Raw genomic sequence first — 18,822 nt, 5'->3', positions numbered from 1 at the left:
AATTTATGTTGAAATAATTTCCTCATCTATATAGAGTGCTTTACAATTTTCAAATTTTCATTCTCAAAATAACCTTGAGATAGGCAGGTCAGGTGGTGTTATTTCAAATTTGTAAAGGAAACCAAAACTTCAATAAGAAATAGGTATCCTGGGTCACACAACCAATAGACTATCCTGAAACCTGTGTCTTTGACTCCGATTGCTATGGATTTATCCTGTCACACCTTGATTTATCTGAAGTGAATTAATTTGGTTAATGAATTAATTATATTTTTCTATCTTGAATCAAATATCTGGGTCTTATAGGAATAGGCATAAACAAATGTAGTTCTCCATTAAATAGATGCAGCAGACATTTGGTAACTTCCACATAGAGAAAGAAAAATTGCATGAGGAAATAATGAATCTAGATTCTGCATATGAAAAGCCACCTAAGATATACAGTGAAAATGGGGGGCAAAAATTATTATAGATATGTTTGTACACCTTGAAACAACAAACAGTTCAATGTGATTTATGTAGTTGAGATAGGCTAAAGCCTCACTAGTATAATAGCTGAGTCATTTGTCTTAGCAAGTATCTTGTTATTGGCAATCAATAATGCAGCCGGGATGAATGATGGCTTTGTTTTCTTGTGGTGCCTCAGCTGGTCTAAATTATTTATTTGACATATTGCCTCTTGGCAGATGTAAGGAAACCAATGATAATATGCTTGCATTGCTTGGATGTGTATCTGAGAGGGAAAAATGGGTATTTTCTTCTTGTCCCTGATCTTTGGACATGCTGTACAGGTAGTGATATGTTTTGTAGAACTGTCATGTCACCTGCTCCATATATTGGGAGTGAGGCCATGAGGTTTTTAAAGTGCTATTCTTGGTTGTCCTAAAATGTGATAAGCTTCATTACCATCGAGAGTATGGTTCATTGGCAGACATCTGATTTCTTCCTGGCCACGGTGAATATATGTGGGCCCAGGGCTCTATACACTATACTGTGCTGTGATTTATATGCTAAGATATCTTTCTTTCCTAATAGATAGGCAGGTCCTTGAGGACAGGAACTGTGTCTTATTTATCTTTGTAATCCCAGTATCTGGCATAGAGTCTGACACACAGTAGTCAGTTAATAAATGTGTATTGATGAATGAAAGATAGGAATGAATAATCACACAGGGAATTTATAGCTTTTGCCTTAGGTTTACAAGTTATTAACCTTATTCAATAAAGTACTGCTTTGGAAAGAGATATAAAGTAGAAGTCAGGTCTATTTTTTCTTCCCCCCAAATCTCTGTGACAATAGGCAGGTTATTTAAGCATGGTAAGCTTCTGTTTTCTTTATACAAAATGGGGAACGGAACATAGTACCTTCTTCCTAGTGTTCTCATGCAAATTTCAGTGTAATAATGGATTTGAAAAAGTTTGTAAACTTTAAATAAGTATAAATAAGAAATTTATGTGAGGTAGCAGTTTACTAGTAAACTGGTTTTACCAGAAAGAACAAAATAAAACAAATTAGCTCTGACTAGTAGCATTTGCCAATTTCTGTGGTATAAATACTCCCACCAAGGCTGATTTCAAACAAACATTTTGTGAAAACCACTTCACAAAACTCCTGAATATTTAACAAGTAGCTCTTGTGAGAGGAAGGGATTTGGCTTAGGGGAGCCAGAAATGGGATGCTGTTAATGTTTGGTTGGCATGTAGAAGAGAGTCCTGTGTTTTGAGAGGGGAGAGACTACCGAAATAATTTTGGCAGGGGTAAACTGACTTCAGATCTCTACTAAGTTGAACAATATAACATCGTTACAGTGATTCTCATAGTGGCAGAGAGGTACCCAGAAACTCTTTTACCTTTAACTGAAAATGTGGAAAAACTAAGACTGAATGATTGATTCAACAAATATTTATTTTGGGTGGGAGAGGGTCATTTCTGGAAAAAGACTAAAAGTGGGGAATATATCCAGTAGATGATTTGTAATTCAAGGATTAGATTCACACTGAGCTTTTTTAGGGGAAAGGGGGTTAATGGGAAGATACCCTACACCTGACCAGGAGATACCAGACTCTTGGATGGCTCTACAGGTGACTTTTCCCCTTGGTCATCATGATCTCTTATGGTGTCTGTTTACCTCTACTAATTTCTTCCCTGTTTTCCACAATTTGTGGAAATTTAGATGTGGTTATGTGTTCTAGTTCACAGTTTTGTCTAAAAATTGTGGACTTCACTTAGAATATCACTTAGGACTTTACTTAGCATAAACTGTATTCATAGGGACGTATCAAAAGCTTAGTGTGAACAAGTTAATATGTCAGAAAGTGATTGTTAATTTTCAGCATGCATTAGAACTACCTGGAGAGTTATTGAAAATTAGATTCTGGGAATGTAGCTAAAGTCACCATAACTCAATATCTTGGGGTGGAGCCCAGGAAAATAAGCAACGTTGATTACTCCATGGTTGGAAAAAAACATTTAGAAAAAAACCCTGCCCATTTTTCAAGTAATTTACCGTTCACACTTGGACTTTATTTTCTAAGTCAGTGGTTCTTAACTTTGGCTGCACATTGGGATCACTTGAGAACTTAAAAAAGAAATACTGGTGCTTGGCACCCCAAGAATTCTGATTCAGTTTATCTGGGATGTAGTCTGGCATTGGGATTTTTAAGAAGCTCCTGAAGTGGCTTTACTATGTAGCCAAGTTTGAAAATCATTGTGCTATGGGGAGCCTGTGAAGGGCTTTGAGCAGGTAAGCTGTTTAGGGAAGAGACAGTTTTGCATTTGAAACACTCTAAGGGGAGCAAGGAACTGAGAGCTACAATAGTAGTAGTCTCAAGCAAGAATGAAAGACAGGAGTTGGGACCAGAAAGTTTGATACTCCAACTTAAGATTTCAAAGGCGGAGCACAGGTTCCAGGTGAGTGTAAGAACTAGAGGGTGGCCATGGATTTGAGTAGTGGGATTAGAAAGTAAGAGAAGGTCATTGGAGATAAGAAGGTCAGTGAACAGAGAATCTGGGCATATATGGGAGAGAAGGGATAGAGTCCTAAGTAAGAACCTCAAAGAACGATGTTTGTTACTCAAGGATGGATGAGTCATGGTCTGGAGGCAGGATATCATGAAATACGAAACAGGATTGTTCTGACCCTGAGTGCTTCCTCTGAGAAGAAAAGTAGGTGTCCTTATGGATAAGAGAGGAAGGAAGGAAGAAGAGGACAGGGAACATTTAGACAGGCGTATGGGATGGGGCTGCTTATCTAAGAGAGAGACAGATCGTGGTTGAGGCAGGAGGTAAAGAGAAGACTCTGGGATCAGCTACATCTTTTAACGACCGAGGAAGAGTTTTACAGGGTATGTTTGGAAGGTTAGAATGGAGGTTGGGGTTGGGGTGGGGCTTGGTAGTCACTAGGACTCTCCACAGGCATTGTCTCTTCTTCGGGGCATGTGGTACGATGGCACTTTCCTTCATCCTGTCATCAGGGCTGGCCCGTGGCTTGCTTGGACCAATGTGACAAGTGAGCAGAAGCGACACAAGTGTAGACGCTTCTACATGGAAGCTTTAAGAGCTAGTTCAGGATTGACAATATCCACTTCCCTGTGTCTTGGCAACCCCTGACATTTAAAATACTAAAGTCTGTATCAGCCTGGGGTGCTGGACCTGGGCCTTCCTGCTGTCCCATGATAGACACGAAGCAGGAATAGGGACTGAAGATTTTGTGTTTTTTTAAGCCACAGAAATGCTTATTTGCTTTGTTACCTCAGCATAACCTAGCTTGCTCTGACCAATATAGAACTAGTGCTTCAAAATGGGGCTGCCGTAAAGCAGAATATTCAATATATTTCATTGTTAAGGACTGAGTGGTGAAAAACAAGGCAACGCTTCGGGAGCTGGAAAATGGTCAATCCATGCTCTTCTGTGCTAAAGCATTTGGTCACGTGAGATGACGGGGTGGGGGGTGGGGAGGCAGACCATGTACGTATGAATGTGTAGATCCAGGGCAAAAGCTCGGGGAACAAACCACTGATATCAATATATGATGATCATATGATTTTTATCCTTTGTTTTGTTCATGTGCTGTGTCACACTGATGCATCTGTGGTTATCAAACCATCTTCGCATTCCGGGAACAGATCCCACTTGATCATAGTGTATGACCTTTTAGAGCAATGTTGAGTGTATAGATCCAGGGCAAAAGCTCAGAGAACAAACTCTTAGTATCAGGTGCTAGTTGCAGGTGGCTAACTAGGTCTGGGGGTGGGAGTGGGGGATAAAGGCAGACTTGCCAGCAGAAATGAGAGGAAATAAAGTGTGTACACAAAAATACTTCAGAGTTGGAAGAGGAAACTACTTCCCAATTCCAAAACAGAGAAAGACATAATTCAGAAGACTTTTGGATCATAAGGAACAATTAAAACTTAGCATTGGAGCAAGCATCAGATTAAGAGCTGTCTTGTGGATAGCGTGACCCAGTCTGTGGGGCTTTCAGTGCAAAACCCGTGAAAGTCCAAGGCGAATTGGGGAGAGCTAGTCACCCTACCTGTGGACCCCATGACGGACGTTTTGCCCGAATGGGTAATAAAACCTTTGTGGTTTTAAGCTACTGAATGTCTTGGTGTGGTTACGACACTATAACGTGGCCTACTTGGGCGACTACAGGAGGAGAGGAGTCACGGTGTGAGGACAAGAGTGGGTATGGGGAGGGACTAGAGCTTTCTGTTTTGACTCCCCATGAAGTTAGGGGTGGGGAGGCCACTGGGGTTAGCTGACCTCAGAGTCTAGATGGCATTCTGGGTCAACGTGCTGCCCGCGGATGCTGGATGAACACGAAGGCACAGAACATAGTTTACTTTGACTGTTTTTTGGTTTCTTTTTTCAAGTCAATTCCCTAAGGACCCTTAAAATATCTTAATTCATCCCTCAAATCCTCCCGCAAATGTCTGGATGCACATCTACTGCATGGTGTGTGGTATTCTTTCCCTGTGAATGTTTTTTTAGTCTCTGTACATGGGGCAGATAGTGGTTTCTAGACCAGTTGGAGCTAACTGATGGGGAAAACATTAGTTGTTACATTGCTATCCTCCCTTCAGAGGATAACCTTAGGCTCAGAATTGCAGATTGAATATGAATGAGATCTGGGACTTTTTATTTTTATTTACTTTTCCCGTTCAAATAAAATGAATATGCATTGTAATGGGAAGGCAGACAGGGCTGTTACTAGTGCAGCTGAGAACAATTAGTTCTTATTTGCTTAACACCGTTTCTTAATGTGCAATTGTAAAACTTTTCACAGGATGTTTTAAATGTAATCAATTTTTCATTGCTGTTTCTAATAATTCAAAGAGCCTGACATTTGCAATCAAGCCAACTGTGGTCGATACCATTTTCTCTTAGTTAAATAGGAATTTAACTGGGTGACACAAGTGGTGGCTTCTGGAACTGATCCTGTGTGTTTACTCTTTTGTGAGGGCTACATCAGATTCACTAGTTTTCAGGAGGGACGGGCAGTGTCATAGGGCCAGTTGGACTTCTTAGGGCGGAGCAGGGGCCATCCGCCCCATCAGAGCACAGAACCTGGCCCTGCTGTTCCCCAGCGGCGTGTACGGTGGAAACTTCTTCTCTGTACCTCAGTTCCCTCAGTTACGCAATGAGAAAGAATTTCTCTTACAGAGTTGTATGAGGATTAAATGAAATACTGCATTAGTCAGGATGTATCACTACTACTGTTAGCAGCAGGTGACAAAAATCTAACCCCAACTACCAGAAACTAAGAGGGAATTTGGGGACTTGGTGTAGGGTTCAGGACGTGCTACCCCAAGCTGTGGTGTCTTGGCACATTGAATATTTTCAGCTGAAGGAATTTGAGAAACAGCAGGTGCAGGAAGGCCTTGCAGACATTTCCTTGGAAGCAGGTCATGAGACCCTCATATGGGAGGCGTCCTCCTTATATATGGAGGAAAGAAGCATCCTATCTCCAAAGATGCAGGGATGCTAAAAGGAATTTGAATGAATGCACAGGTTTTGCTAAGTTAACCACACCCCCCGCCCCCAGTTTACTACTTTTAGTTCATACTCCTTTGTCTTATCACATTTTTTTCTGTGACTTCCTTTGCTTCGTCAAATCTAGTATAAGAGCACTCAGGTTGAAATGATTCTTTGGGTCTTCATTTCCTTAGGGAGGCTCTTATGTCACATAAAACTTATATTAAATACATTTCTATTCTTTTCTCTTGTTAATCTGTCTTCTGTTACACAGACCCAGCTGAGAACCTAAGAAAGAATGGGAAAGTATGTCCCTTTGGATTCATAGAGGTATATCCAGGGGTGGAGATCCCTGACATGATGTCAGGATCCTCTTTATGCCACTTGTATCGATGCGTGTTGGTCTTTTTCTCTTCTTTTCAGATCCAGGTTCTAAGTCAGGGGCAATGGGTCTGGAGCTGTAAGGAAGAAAAGAGTTTTAGGGAGAATAAACACACACACAAAATGGCAGCTTTCATGACTTTTTCAGTAGTTCTCATGAGCTTGCCCCACACTCCCCCAAGCATCTCCTCACCATATTCCAAGCCAAGGACCAGCAAGGACAGTGGCTGGTAAGTAGGTCCCACCGGGCCTGTTGCCTGTCTGAGTGCATGGAGTTTATGAGGCTGCACCGTACTCCCTCACCTGGGTGCTGTGTGTGAGGGCTTTCCTGCCACAGAGGCATCCTGGTCAGCCCTGGCAGCCCCCACAGGGCCCAGACGGCTCAAAATGTCACCTCTGGCCTTCACGGAGAGCGCTCCCTGGCCCTTGGCAGAGCAAAGCTGGAACTAGTGGATTCCGAGTGGCTGGTTTGCGGGCCTGTGCGAGAAGGCCCCTTGGGAGGAGGGAGAAATCTATTTCAGCTTGGGCTTTTTTCTCGTCTTCTTTTGTTAAAATTTCGGTTTTGCTGACATATAACTAACATACCAAATTGCAAGCTGTTTAGAGAGCATTGGTTGTGGGGCCTGACGGGCGGGTCCCCTGTGGGCGGACTGGCCTGTCTCCATGTGCCCACCCGCCAGCTCTCACTTATCCAGTGCGCGTTCTCAGCTCAGCTGCACCTGAGGTTTTTTGTTTTTTGTTTTTTTTTTTTTTGCACCTGACATTTTATCATTTTATAGGAGATCCCGGGCTTCTTCTTCTTAGGGCTGAACCCTTGCACCCTTTTGTCAACCTCTTGTCTCCCCCTGCCCCTGGCAACCACTGTTCTATGCTGTTTCTAGGACTTTGCCTTTTTTTTTTTTTTTAAGGTTCCCCGTATAAATGATTCCCTGGGGGATTTTTGTCCGTCTGGTACTTTTCATTTAGCACAATGTCCTCAGTGTCTATCCATGTTATTGCAAGTGCTGGGAATTTTCTTTCTTTCTCATGGCCAAATAATATTCCAGAGTGTGTGTGTGTGTGTGTGTGTGTGTGCGTATATAGCACCTTCTTTATCTCATTTTCTTTCTGAAGTAATTAAAGAATGAACTTCTCTAATATGTACTATACATCCTGATAGTATTTAATGAATGTATATAATTAAAATATATTTAATATAGTAGTGTTTATATGTTTAATGTGACACATTAACATATATTAAATATACAGACGTATATCATATTTATATTACATACATTCATATTTATTAAATATACAAATATATTCATATTCATTAAATATATTAAATCTATAAATATATTTGCAAAATATTTTTGTTTAATATAAAATGCAAGATAAATATACTTTTTATATATATATATAGAAAGAGACACACACATAGACATAGACACACACATAGAGACCGAACTCAACACTTTGTACTGCTGGTTCATCACTTTAGGACGATGAATCTGTACTTAACTCCATGCTCCTTCCCAGCTTGCTGTGAGTACCCGCTCCCAGTGTTCACACGTGTTTCTTATCCCTGCATGATGAGGGTAGTCTGCTGACTCTAACTGTTCATTTAGAAATAGATGTAAAATAATAAAAATACAGCAGAAGGAAGAGTAAGCGCTGCGGGCTGCACCCGTGATTGTTGAAGCCAGGCACATTGTAGAAGCATCAAAAGAATAAGCAATCAGATGTGTCTTATTTCTGAATTTTAAGGGAGAATGGTATTTCTATTCATCATTTATCTCACCCAGGGTCTGAACAAATACAGGGTTTCTGGCAGCAATTATTGATTTTTCAATATTTATAGAAAATGACACATGTTCTGCCAAATGTGATATTTAGTAAGTGAGGTGAGTTCTATAAATCCAGAAGATTGGTGACTGCACTAGCAGGACACTTTGTAAAATATGTTAAAGCTGATTAATAAGAAATAGGTACGTCGATGAGTCTTTAAACTGAAACAATAAAGAGGTGTTGGAACCCGGTGGGAATGGCTCAGGCTGGATTCTGTACTCACCGGCTGGGCTCAGAGCTTGGGAGCCTGGGTCCACCTTTCGTAACTCTTGGGAAAATTTGGTTCTGGGACAAAGAAACCTTTTCCAGGAGCAGTAGGTATGTGAGAGGAGGAGGTGTTTCCCGACGGGATGTTCTTTCCATCAGTCTGGGCCTGTTTTTCAAAACTGTGTGGTTTGCTGCTTGGGTCTGTTGGGTTTGTCCCCCACCTCAAACACATATACGTGCACGAGAGTGCAAAGCTCCTGTTCTATGGACCCATTTCCATGAGCGGTTGGGAGAAAGGCTGGGGACCCTGAATCTTCACTCTCATAAGGAAGGTCTCTGGGGCGAGTAGACTGGGTGAGGCCTGACCAGATTCCCAGGGCATGGCTTCCCGTCAAGAAAGGGGAAGGGTAGGCCAATGTCCTGGCCAGAATGATGGCCCAGGTCCTTCGCATTCCCTGTCTGCCTTCTGAGGGCAAGTCTGTGCCCTGGGCAAAGGAGAGAGAACCCTGTTTCAGAGTCATGGTCCTGGAGCCCTGGGCCCATGTTGGTGGGTAGTGGGCACAATTACACAGGGAGGAAATTCTCTTTCTCAAGCTTTGGAGGACACTTAACATCCGTGGCAAGGAGTTGCCTGAGCATCAGGGAATGGAGGCACGGTTTCCTGCTGTTGTGGGATGTGCGGGACACAGGGGCACCCTGAGCTGGGGGCCCTGCAATGAGGCCACAGAAACCGCCTTTCGAGGTGGAGATTATGGGACAAGGAGGGTGAGGGCCACACAGAGGAAGACTAGACTCCCCGCTTCTGCGGTGGGCGGGGGCATGGGGCTCAGTCCCGCCCCATTACCCCGCGCTGTGCCTGGGGGGTCTGGAAGTAGACAATGGGCCCAAAGAACCCAGGAATCTGTGATCACAGACTGTCATCAGCAGGTGTCCCTGGAACAGGTTAGACCTGATTCTTAGCAGGAAGTGAGGGGCCTGCGGTTGAGTCTGGAGAGGAATCAGATTTTAGCCATGAGAGGATTTTATAGAGGGTAGCACCCTTGTGTTCTTATCTTGCAAAGTTAATTTCATTATGAGTTGAGGTACTCTGACCATCTCGAGGTGGGGGGACCCTGTGGGTGAGAATTGTACTAATCAGGACTTCTTACCGAGCCGTCATGCACACCCTCTGTGTGCGATCTGGAATTTGTGCAGCTGATGTGCTTGGATTTGCAGATGAATTTCTGCGTATCAATCTCAGACCAGATAATTTAGATATGAAATCCAGTGTCTTTAGCTTTTTGATGTGTTCAGCCCCAACCGAGAATCCTTTCTCTTCAGCTACCCCTACGTCTGTCCCTTCAAGTGTCCACATCAATACTGCTCATTCACTATATGGTTGGGTTCCAGGGTTCAGGGTAAGTCCCAGTAATAAAAGTGCGGTGAACAATGTTATCTTCTATTCTCCTTTTTTTTTTTTTTTTTTCTATTCTCCTATGATGCACTATGACCCTGTAGTTGCAAGCCTTATTTCTAACACAGTGTGCCCATTTCTTTCTGGCCAGTTTCTGAAAAGCTGTTTTATGTAGGTCAGGCCGGGAGAATCACAGTACATGCTTAATGCTGAAGGCTCTGAGAAGTCCTGCAGGAAGGAATCTGCCTTTGCTTTTTATTTTTTTATTTTTATTTTTATTTTTTATTTTTTTATGTTTTTATGATTTATTTATTTATTTATTTATTTATTTATTTATTTATTTTGCCTTTACTTTTTAACTGCGGATTTCTCAAACTTACAGGATCACAGAATGTTTTATGTAAGTGATCAGCTATAGTCTGCAGAACCGGGGCTTCCGATGATGCACTTCGGGACTTTCTCTCTTACATGACCAGCTTTATAACAGAGATATTAACATAAGTGCTAGATACCCAAGGGTCAAGCAGGCAGGCCCTTATTTTTTTTTTTTTTCTGCCTTGAACCTCTTAGTTATTCAATGATTCTTCTGGTCTCTTGGATAACATTTAGCTCTCTGACCCCTAGGAAGCAGACAAATGATATTCTGAGTAATTGAGGTGAGCTTCAATTGTACAGAAATCCAAGCGATAATATTAAGCATTCAAGACAAAAGCCTGAGAGCTGATGATGAAACCGAATGCTGGTTTGTTGATGGAGATGAGGAAGAGGCACAGTGCAAAGCTTAGATTTTGCTTTCTGGCCTGACCACTCTGGACCAGGCTTATGCTTTGGCCATATGTTCCCCGGAGAGGGTACCTGCTTTGCAGAAGCCTTGCTGAGAAACACTGCTGAGCTCAAAGGGGTAAATGTGCAACCTATGGACATGTACTGATTTCAAAGGCAGAATAGTACAGGCGTTAATGTAGGAGTTACGAGCCCAGACTCTGGACCCAGGCTGCACAGGGTCCCCACTTAGGAGCTGTGTTAATGAACCCCTGACATGTTCATTGAGTTTTGGGAGTCGCAGTTTCCTCCTCCATAAAATGGGACAAATCATAGTGTCAGCATCACAGAGTTGTTGAGGGGACTGGATGAATTCGCTTTCACAAAGTTCTGGAAATAGGGCCTGGCGCAGCCTAAGTGCTCTGCACACATTTGCTGCTATATCGTGCTTGGTGCTGTGTGAGATGGGAGGGATAGCAAGGCATCGGTCTTGCCCTCCGGCATACAGACTTCTATGAATAAATTACGATGGTTTATGGTGAGAAACAGACGTATAAGGGCAAGCAGGGGAGAGTAATACGGCATGGGGTGAGAGAGCAATTTCTAGGGTCAAAGAGATGTGGATTCACATCTGCTACTAGCAAGAGCTTAGACATGTGACAGACTTTCTGGGCCTTATTTAATCATATTTAATCCACGTTTAGTCATGTGAAAAGTGACCTAATGCTGCAGTGAAGGTAGAAATGCTCATCGTTATTATATCCTGATCTGGCCCAGAGGAGGGAAGGAATAGAGCTTTGTGGAGGAGCCGTGGCTGAATTGGGCCACCTACCTACCCCGGGAAGTTCTTTCCGGTGGACTCTCAATCTCTGCCTGCCTTTGTTCTCACACGGTGAAGAAGATGAGTGTGGTATGGAGAGTGTGCCAGAAGGGCCTTCCCAGGCTGTTCAGCCCTCCCCTCCGACACAGGAGAGCACAAGATGCTTCTGGGCCTGCCAAACCATCTCCTCTAGATTCTGCATTTTTCAGGCATTCAGGACTGAATTCAGCCCAGGAATTCACTTACGAGTGAGCTAATAGTCTCTTCTTCATCTCTCCAAGTCCTGCGGCCCTCCCCTTGTCACCAGGTGGGCAGAAGTGGTCATCAGCACTGCCAGAAACTCAGGTTGACGATTTTGCATGAGATGTCAAGTTGTCGTTTCTTTGTCTTTGCGATTCTCACTGTGGCTGACCCTCAACATTTGGATTCCTTAGCTTGGAGTTTTGAGGTCTTGCCAGAAGGGTGCTGTCTCATTGAGCTCTTGGATGGGCACATCTGGAAGGGCAGGTTGCAGCTCAGAAGGGGGCCAGGATGTGGTAAGCAATTTTTTTAGCCTTCCCACTATGGAGCAGAAATAAATGGATCTCTGACTGCTGGGCCCTGGCTCCTCCCTTCTTTCATTGCAGGAGAGGGACCCAGCCTTGCTTTCAGTGCTGGAGATTGGGCTGGGCCTCAGTGGATGACGCTTCGGAAATGAAACGCTACCCCAGGCTGCTTGGCGACCAAAACAGAAATGTCCCCTAAGGGAAGCAAGGACTGGTGTGGGCGGAGTTCTCTTCTGGACTTCCTCAACTCATTCCCTCCTCCTATTCTGCACTTGGGAGCCTAGAGATCTTCTGCTCCTCACGCACGGAGGGAGTAAAGGCAGAGGCTGCAAATGCAGGGATGCAGGAAGGAAGGAGCGTGAACGACATGTCCTTTGTTACAGATGGTCACTGACTCCTTTTGGAGAAATGACGCTTTCATCTAGCCAGTCATTTTCAGCTGTCTCTTCTTTTAATGCTTTTCAAGAAAAATAGTCACTGTACTTGCACTGCTACTGACCCTCAGCTCATGTTGGAATTCATCTCAGGATCGCTCAGGGTTCTCTATGATAATACTCACACCTCTATCACTCCTAGCTTTGGCTTTCAATCTCCATATTGCATTTCTTCTTTATTCTAATACTGTTATTAATTTAATTTTTATTTTGAGCAAATTCTGAGTTAAGGGTTGGGGAGACAAGTGCGATAGACTCTGTATTAGTTTCTCATTGCTTCTGCAAGAAATTACTATCAATTTAGTAGGTTAGAATAGCACACATTTATTATTTTACAGTTTTGGAGGTCAGAAATCCAAAATCAGCTTTCCTGGGCTAAAATCAAGGTGTCAGTAGACTTGTGTTTCTTCTGGAGGCTGTGGAGGAGAATCTGTTTCCTTGCCTTCTACAGCTTCCGAGGTCACCTGCATTCTTTGACTCCTGGCCTCTACCTCCATCTTCAAAGCCAGCAGTTTAGTATCCTCTCTCTTCTTGACCTCTGCTTCCATTATTACATTTCTCTCTGACTCTGATCCTCCCGTCAACCTCTTATAACTACTTCTGTGATTACATCGTGCTCATCTAGCCATTGTAAGATCATCTCCCAATCTTAAGGTCTTTAACTTAATAACATCTACAAAGTCCCTTTTACTGTATAAGATACTATATTGGTAGGTTCCTGGGCTTAGGACATGGGCATCTTTTGGAGGGTAATTATTCAGCCTACTGCAGAATCCTTGCCCTTAAGCCATCCACAGCCAAGCAGGGAACACCGACCAACATGTTGATAGGCAGTTATTATAGAGTGATGAATATCATGACCAGGGAAGTAAAGGATGAAAGAAGGACACTTAGCTTGTCTAGAGTAAGCGGTGGGTCCCCAGAGTTATGTTCAAGAGAAGCATGAGCTACCAGGGTATGGCTCTATGTAGATTGGTGGGCACCATATACAGAGACCTCAAGATGAGAGTGAGGATTAACAGAACTAAAGTCAACCTACTTCTTGCGGTCTCTGTTCACCTCTCTCTTCCATCACGCTGCTTTGTTTATCTTCTCATTCTTGTTTGTAATGCCTCCTTCACCACTTACCCACTTATCCACTCAACTTTCCTTTAGAGTCTATAATCCTACTCCACAGTTAGCATGACCGCACCAAAGAATTCCCATAACTTATCTGTAGTCTGCTTACACTTATTTTTAGTTTAGCATATAAGTTATAGGCCCTCAAACACTTGTAAAAAGTGTTTTCTATATCTCTCTCTTTTTTTCCCCTTCTGAGTGGAAAGGACTGGAATCTTTAGAGTTTAGACTGGAATCAGTAGGAGACTGTAAATACCTCCTCCTCATACTCCTTCCCCTTCCAAAGTGTTTAGACCAAGAACATAACAAACAGAAATACTAAAGGACCAAATGAACAATAGCACATCTAAATCTAATCGTGTATCAGTTTCTGTGACTCTAGCCAGACTAGGCTTACCATGGGAAACACATGGTTTCTCACATTGACAAGGGTTTGGTTAATTTAAAAAAAAAAATTTTTTTTTAAATTTTTAAAGATGTAGTGAAGACACAATGAGTCAAAATAACCATTTATTCAGTTAAAGTGACCATTATAATAAGTATGTCGATCCAAAATAATATCCTTTGTTGATAATGATTAATTGTACTAAAGGCCGAGTCAATTCTAATCTGAGGAAGTAGTGGTTGAATGTGTATATTCACCATTTGGTGTAGAGGTAAAGTAGGAACAGGTGGTGGAGAATTGGATGGGTGTAAGAGGACAGATGCACGGTTATCATTATTTCTCATTGTGTAGCTATGATCCTGATATCATATTTAAATACCGCATAGCACTCATTGGAAATACCCTGTGTGGGGGCACCTGGGTGGCTCATTGGTTAAGTGTCCGCCTTCGGCTCTGGTTGTGATCCCAGGGTCTTGTGATCGAGCCCTGTGTTGGGGGCGGGTCCCTGCTCAGCAGGGAGTCTGTTTCTCCCTTTCCTTCTGCTCTCTCTCTCACCCTCTCTCAAATAAATGAATAAGTAATCTTTAAAAAAAAGAAGAAAATATCTTGTGTGAAAAAAAATTCAGAATCTTCATGAGCTACACCACGACTTGACTCCTACCTATGTGAGATCATACTTTCATCCTCTAGAGAGCAAAGGTGTATCTGTTCCAGTCTTCCAAAAATGTCTTTCTTGAGCAAAATATTCCAGTATAGATAAAGTAAATTTAAGATGTATAAATCTGATCATGAAAGTATTTTTCCTAAAAATAATCGGTGACTTTCCACTGCTTTTAGGATTTAACAAAATGCTGCTGTGGCTGTCAGTGACTTGCCTGGTCTGGTCGCTTCCTACCTCACACCATTCAGAATCTTCATTCTGTACATCACCACCATCTTGCTCTAGCCACACACTTTTTAGTTCTTCCTACTTACTGTTCTCTGTACCCTGGTTTTCCACCAAAGTATATTATACCTTCTGTACTCTGTGCAAGCCATACCCTTGCCTCCCCTCTTGACTGGTTTTACTAACTTCTTCCATTTTCTTCACTCAGGGAAATCCCTGAGAATTTGGAATGGGTGAAACCTTCCTATATGGACTAGAAAAGCACAATTTCTTCCTAACACTTGTCAGCTTGAAATTTTACATTTCCCTGTCTAAATATTTCATTCATATCAGTTTTTCCTACTAAATTATAAGTTCCATGGGGGTAAGGCCATGTTTCATTCTTGCTTTCCACAGAGTCTGGTAAAGAGTAGGAGATGAACAAGTATTTGTTAAATGAATCATTTAAAGTCTCTTAAAAAAAATAAATAAAGTCTCTTACTCACAGCCAACTCTGAATGACTGCAGTCTAAAATAAAATAGGATTTACTCATGAAAGTGGCAAAAGTGCTTGCATATTCAAAAAGAACAGAGTGACATATAATTATACAAATGGGTAGAGAAAGAGAAGCTAAAGTGGCTTAATTCAAAATATATTTCTGAGGGTAGCTGTAACAGTCTGGTTTGGTCAGAAAAACAGAACCACTACAAAAAACACAGAAGTAAATGTTTTACTATGGGAATTAGCATGTGTAAATGCAAAAGGAGCTGGGGAATGAAAGCTATAGCAAAAGGACTGGAGAAACCCTCACTGACTACATCAGTCCCAAGCACTAGCATGGGGAGACTCATGGGATCTTGTGAGGAAGCTTGGGAAATGACTGGGTTGGGCTACTACAAAGAGGGAGCTCATGGCAAGTTCAGCCAAACCACTTTAATTAAAGAGTGAGGGGCTTCTGGAAAACTGCCAAATAAGTGGAAGCTGCCTTGTCTGACCTGTGTGACCTCTTAAGATTAATGACCTCAGCTTTATTTGTACTTTGCAAATCTCCTGTGAGTTCCTCTCACTGGCAAACTCTGACTTAAAACCATATAATAAAAGGATCCTTGGGCAGCCCGGGTGACTCAGTGGTTTAGATCCACCTTTGGCCCAGGGCGTGATCCTGGAGACCCGGAATTGAGTCCTACGTTGGGCTCCCTGCATGGGGCCGGCTTCTCCCTCTGCCTGTACCTCTGCCTCTCTCTTTCTCTCTGTGTGTGTGTGTGTGTCTCTAATGACTAAATAAATAAAATAAAAAATAAATAAATAAATAAATAAATAAATCCTAGGAAGCACTTGAAAGTGATGGTGTCACTGACAGTTTGGCAGTAGATCACATTGCCCAGAAAGACTATCACTTGATTTTATTCCAGGGCTTTCTTTGGGCACATCATTTTGAACCAGAACTAGTAAAGGAAAATTCAGTTCTGAGTTCTGCTCTAGAATTTGACTTTTTTTTTTTTTGAAGTCTCAAGGTTGTATAGATAAAAATAAATTTTAATCTTGTTAAAGATTAAAATCTGATTAATCTTCAGGTAGAATCCAGATTTTCTGGCCTTTGAAATGGTTTTCAAAAGAGCAATTAATAAATATGGAATCTGAGTCTAAAGAGTCATTAGACAGCATATGGGCCTGACTGGTCTTATAACTTATATGCAACCATTTCTCCTCTTTGGTCTGGACTTTCTCATCAAGAGGAGAAATGAAATCCCTGTTCTCCATAATACATAATGGTAAGAATAACTATAGGGTTGGTTTATGGAATGCTTATTATATATCATGTTCAGTGATTTCTGTACATGGCTCCTACCCGTAAAATTGCCAAGAAGCAATAATGCATCTTTGAGTTGTTATGAGGTTCAAATGAGGTATCTGTAATGCACCTAGAATATTGCCCCTAATACAGAATTGGCATTCAAGGGACCTGCTCTACTATTCTACTGCTGCTAAACAACAATGTAAAGATTCAATACTTTATTTATCTACACAGACTTTTTTGAAGTTAGGTATCATTATTATATAATCCTCATAAATAAGAGTGGTTAAATATAAAAAAGACCACAAATGCTTTATTTAGTCTTTAGTTCTTTTCTATTCTTGGCATGTCATCCATCATTGACATCTCCATACATAAGTCAATAATGAGTAATATGGATAGTATACTGCCCTAATCATCTTCATTAGTTTTCCCTTTTCAAAGTATTTTTACATACATAAGCTCATTTTATCCCCTCCACAACCCTTTATGATAGGCTGGCCAATAATTATTATGTTCTTCTTATAGATGTGGGAACTAAAATCCTTGGCTGGTTTAATGAAGAAACAAGTTCTATTTATTGGGTTCTTACAATGTCCAAGGAGCTTTTAGTCACAATTACTGTCATTACAGTGAGTTTCCCCTTCTGCAGATACAAAATAAGCTAATAATTTAAATAACTAAATAAGCTTATACAACTGGTGAAGACATTAAACTGTGACAAATTCAAACTCAAGGCTGAGTGGCTTCAAGGCTGTTATTCCTTACATACTGGCACCTGAAGTCTTCTGAGCTGTCAAGGGCATAGCCTGAACTAGGACCTGGGACTCTGGACCCTTTTCCAAACTGGTAAACTAATCAATGATGTCTTTTTCTACCAAAAACTCTAGTTATAGTACATATTATAAAATTAACCATTAGAAAAAGGGTTGAAACTATACTGGTAATTTATTTAATACAATGTTATAGAAAGGATGTTGCTTAAACATATATATACCTTTGTTTCAGAGAAAATTTTAGATATATAACTTTAATTCTTTTATATTTGCATTTATTTACTTTTTTTGTTCCTTCTGAACAGCATTCTGCTGTGTATATGTTTGTGTTTATGTATGTGCACAAATGTATGTACACTACATATATGCACATCTAATTGGGCTCCATCTAAACAAAGAATTTCTATTTCATATGCTAAGATTTCTAGCTACAGTAGATGGTGAGGGATTAAGATGGTGATTACTTCTGTTTTCCATGTGTGAACTGAGACCACTTAAAAAATCCCAGCCTTTGGAATGGACTCTGTAATTTCTCCTTGTCTTAAAGGTTACTCATTACCACCTTTAAACTTGCTGAACAATTTACTTCAATAATACCCGTTGGTTCAGAGCTCCATAGATTCATTTTACATTTGTAAAGATCACTTCCTTTCATCTAAACACTGTCATAGTCTTGTGTTCTGGCACAAGGTTAATCGGATCACACCATTAGTTTTTTTCTAATATATCTATATGTATCATCTTATTTCATGTATCTTTATCTCATCTCTTCTTATTTTTCCCCTTTTCAAAGTCTCTTTAATCATATGGCACAAGCAGAATGTATTTTAAATTCTCTGAGAAGCTAAATTGTTCTGAATATAGAAACTGGCATAAACACTATTAATAACAGTGTCTCCATGCTGTGGGTACACACATGATGAAAAGAGCTAAAAGTCATACCACTATAAGTTACATCGATCTTGGAAGGCTTGCTTTCTATGGGAGTGGGTTCAAAACATGTTTTTGCATTTGGAAATAGAATATCATTGGTGTCCAGCGAGAACAATTTTTGTAGAATAATGGAGCTGGAGGCAGATTTTCATGTACTGAAGAGGGTCAGTTGAAGTAAATGTAGAGCTGGATGCTAGACTATACTTTCAAAGTATAGAGAAGACTGGCAGGTTGAGGAGAATTTGGGTTGACAGAAAGAACTTGAAGGCTTTAGAAGAAACATTTATTAGTTGCTATTCCACTGTAAATAAGTAATTTCTCTCCTCATTCTTTAATTTGCTTATTTACATCAGTTTTGACCCATGCGTTTCTACTTTGATTGGTTGTTTGCTCTTGTTACCAAAAACCTTGGCATCATTTTTGAATTTTTTTTTTCTTCTCCTCATACCCCATAATCTAATCTATCATTTATACCTGATGGAGATACTTTCAAATCACATTTAGAATCAAGTGACACTTTTCATTTTTGCTACTACCACGATAGTTTAAGTTGTCTTTCTCTTCTGATTTATTTTAGTGACTTCCTGACTTGGTCCCTTTGCCCCA

The sequence above is a fragment of the Canis aureus genome, chromosome 21 (genome assembly GCF_053574225.1).
Source record: "Canis aureus isolate CA01 chromosome 21, VMU_Caureus_v.1.0, whole genome shotgun sequence".
NCBI lineage: Eukaryota > Metazoa > Chordata > Mammalia > Carnivora > Canidae > Canis > Canis aureus.
The sequence above is the reverse complement of the archived record's forward strand: the minus strand, read 5'-3'. Positions refer to the sequence as shown.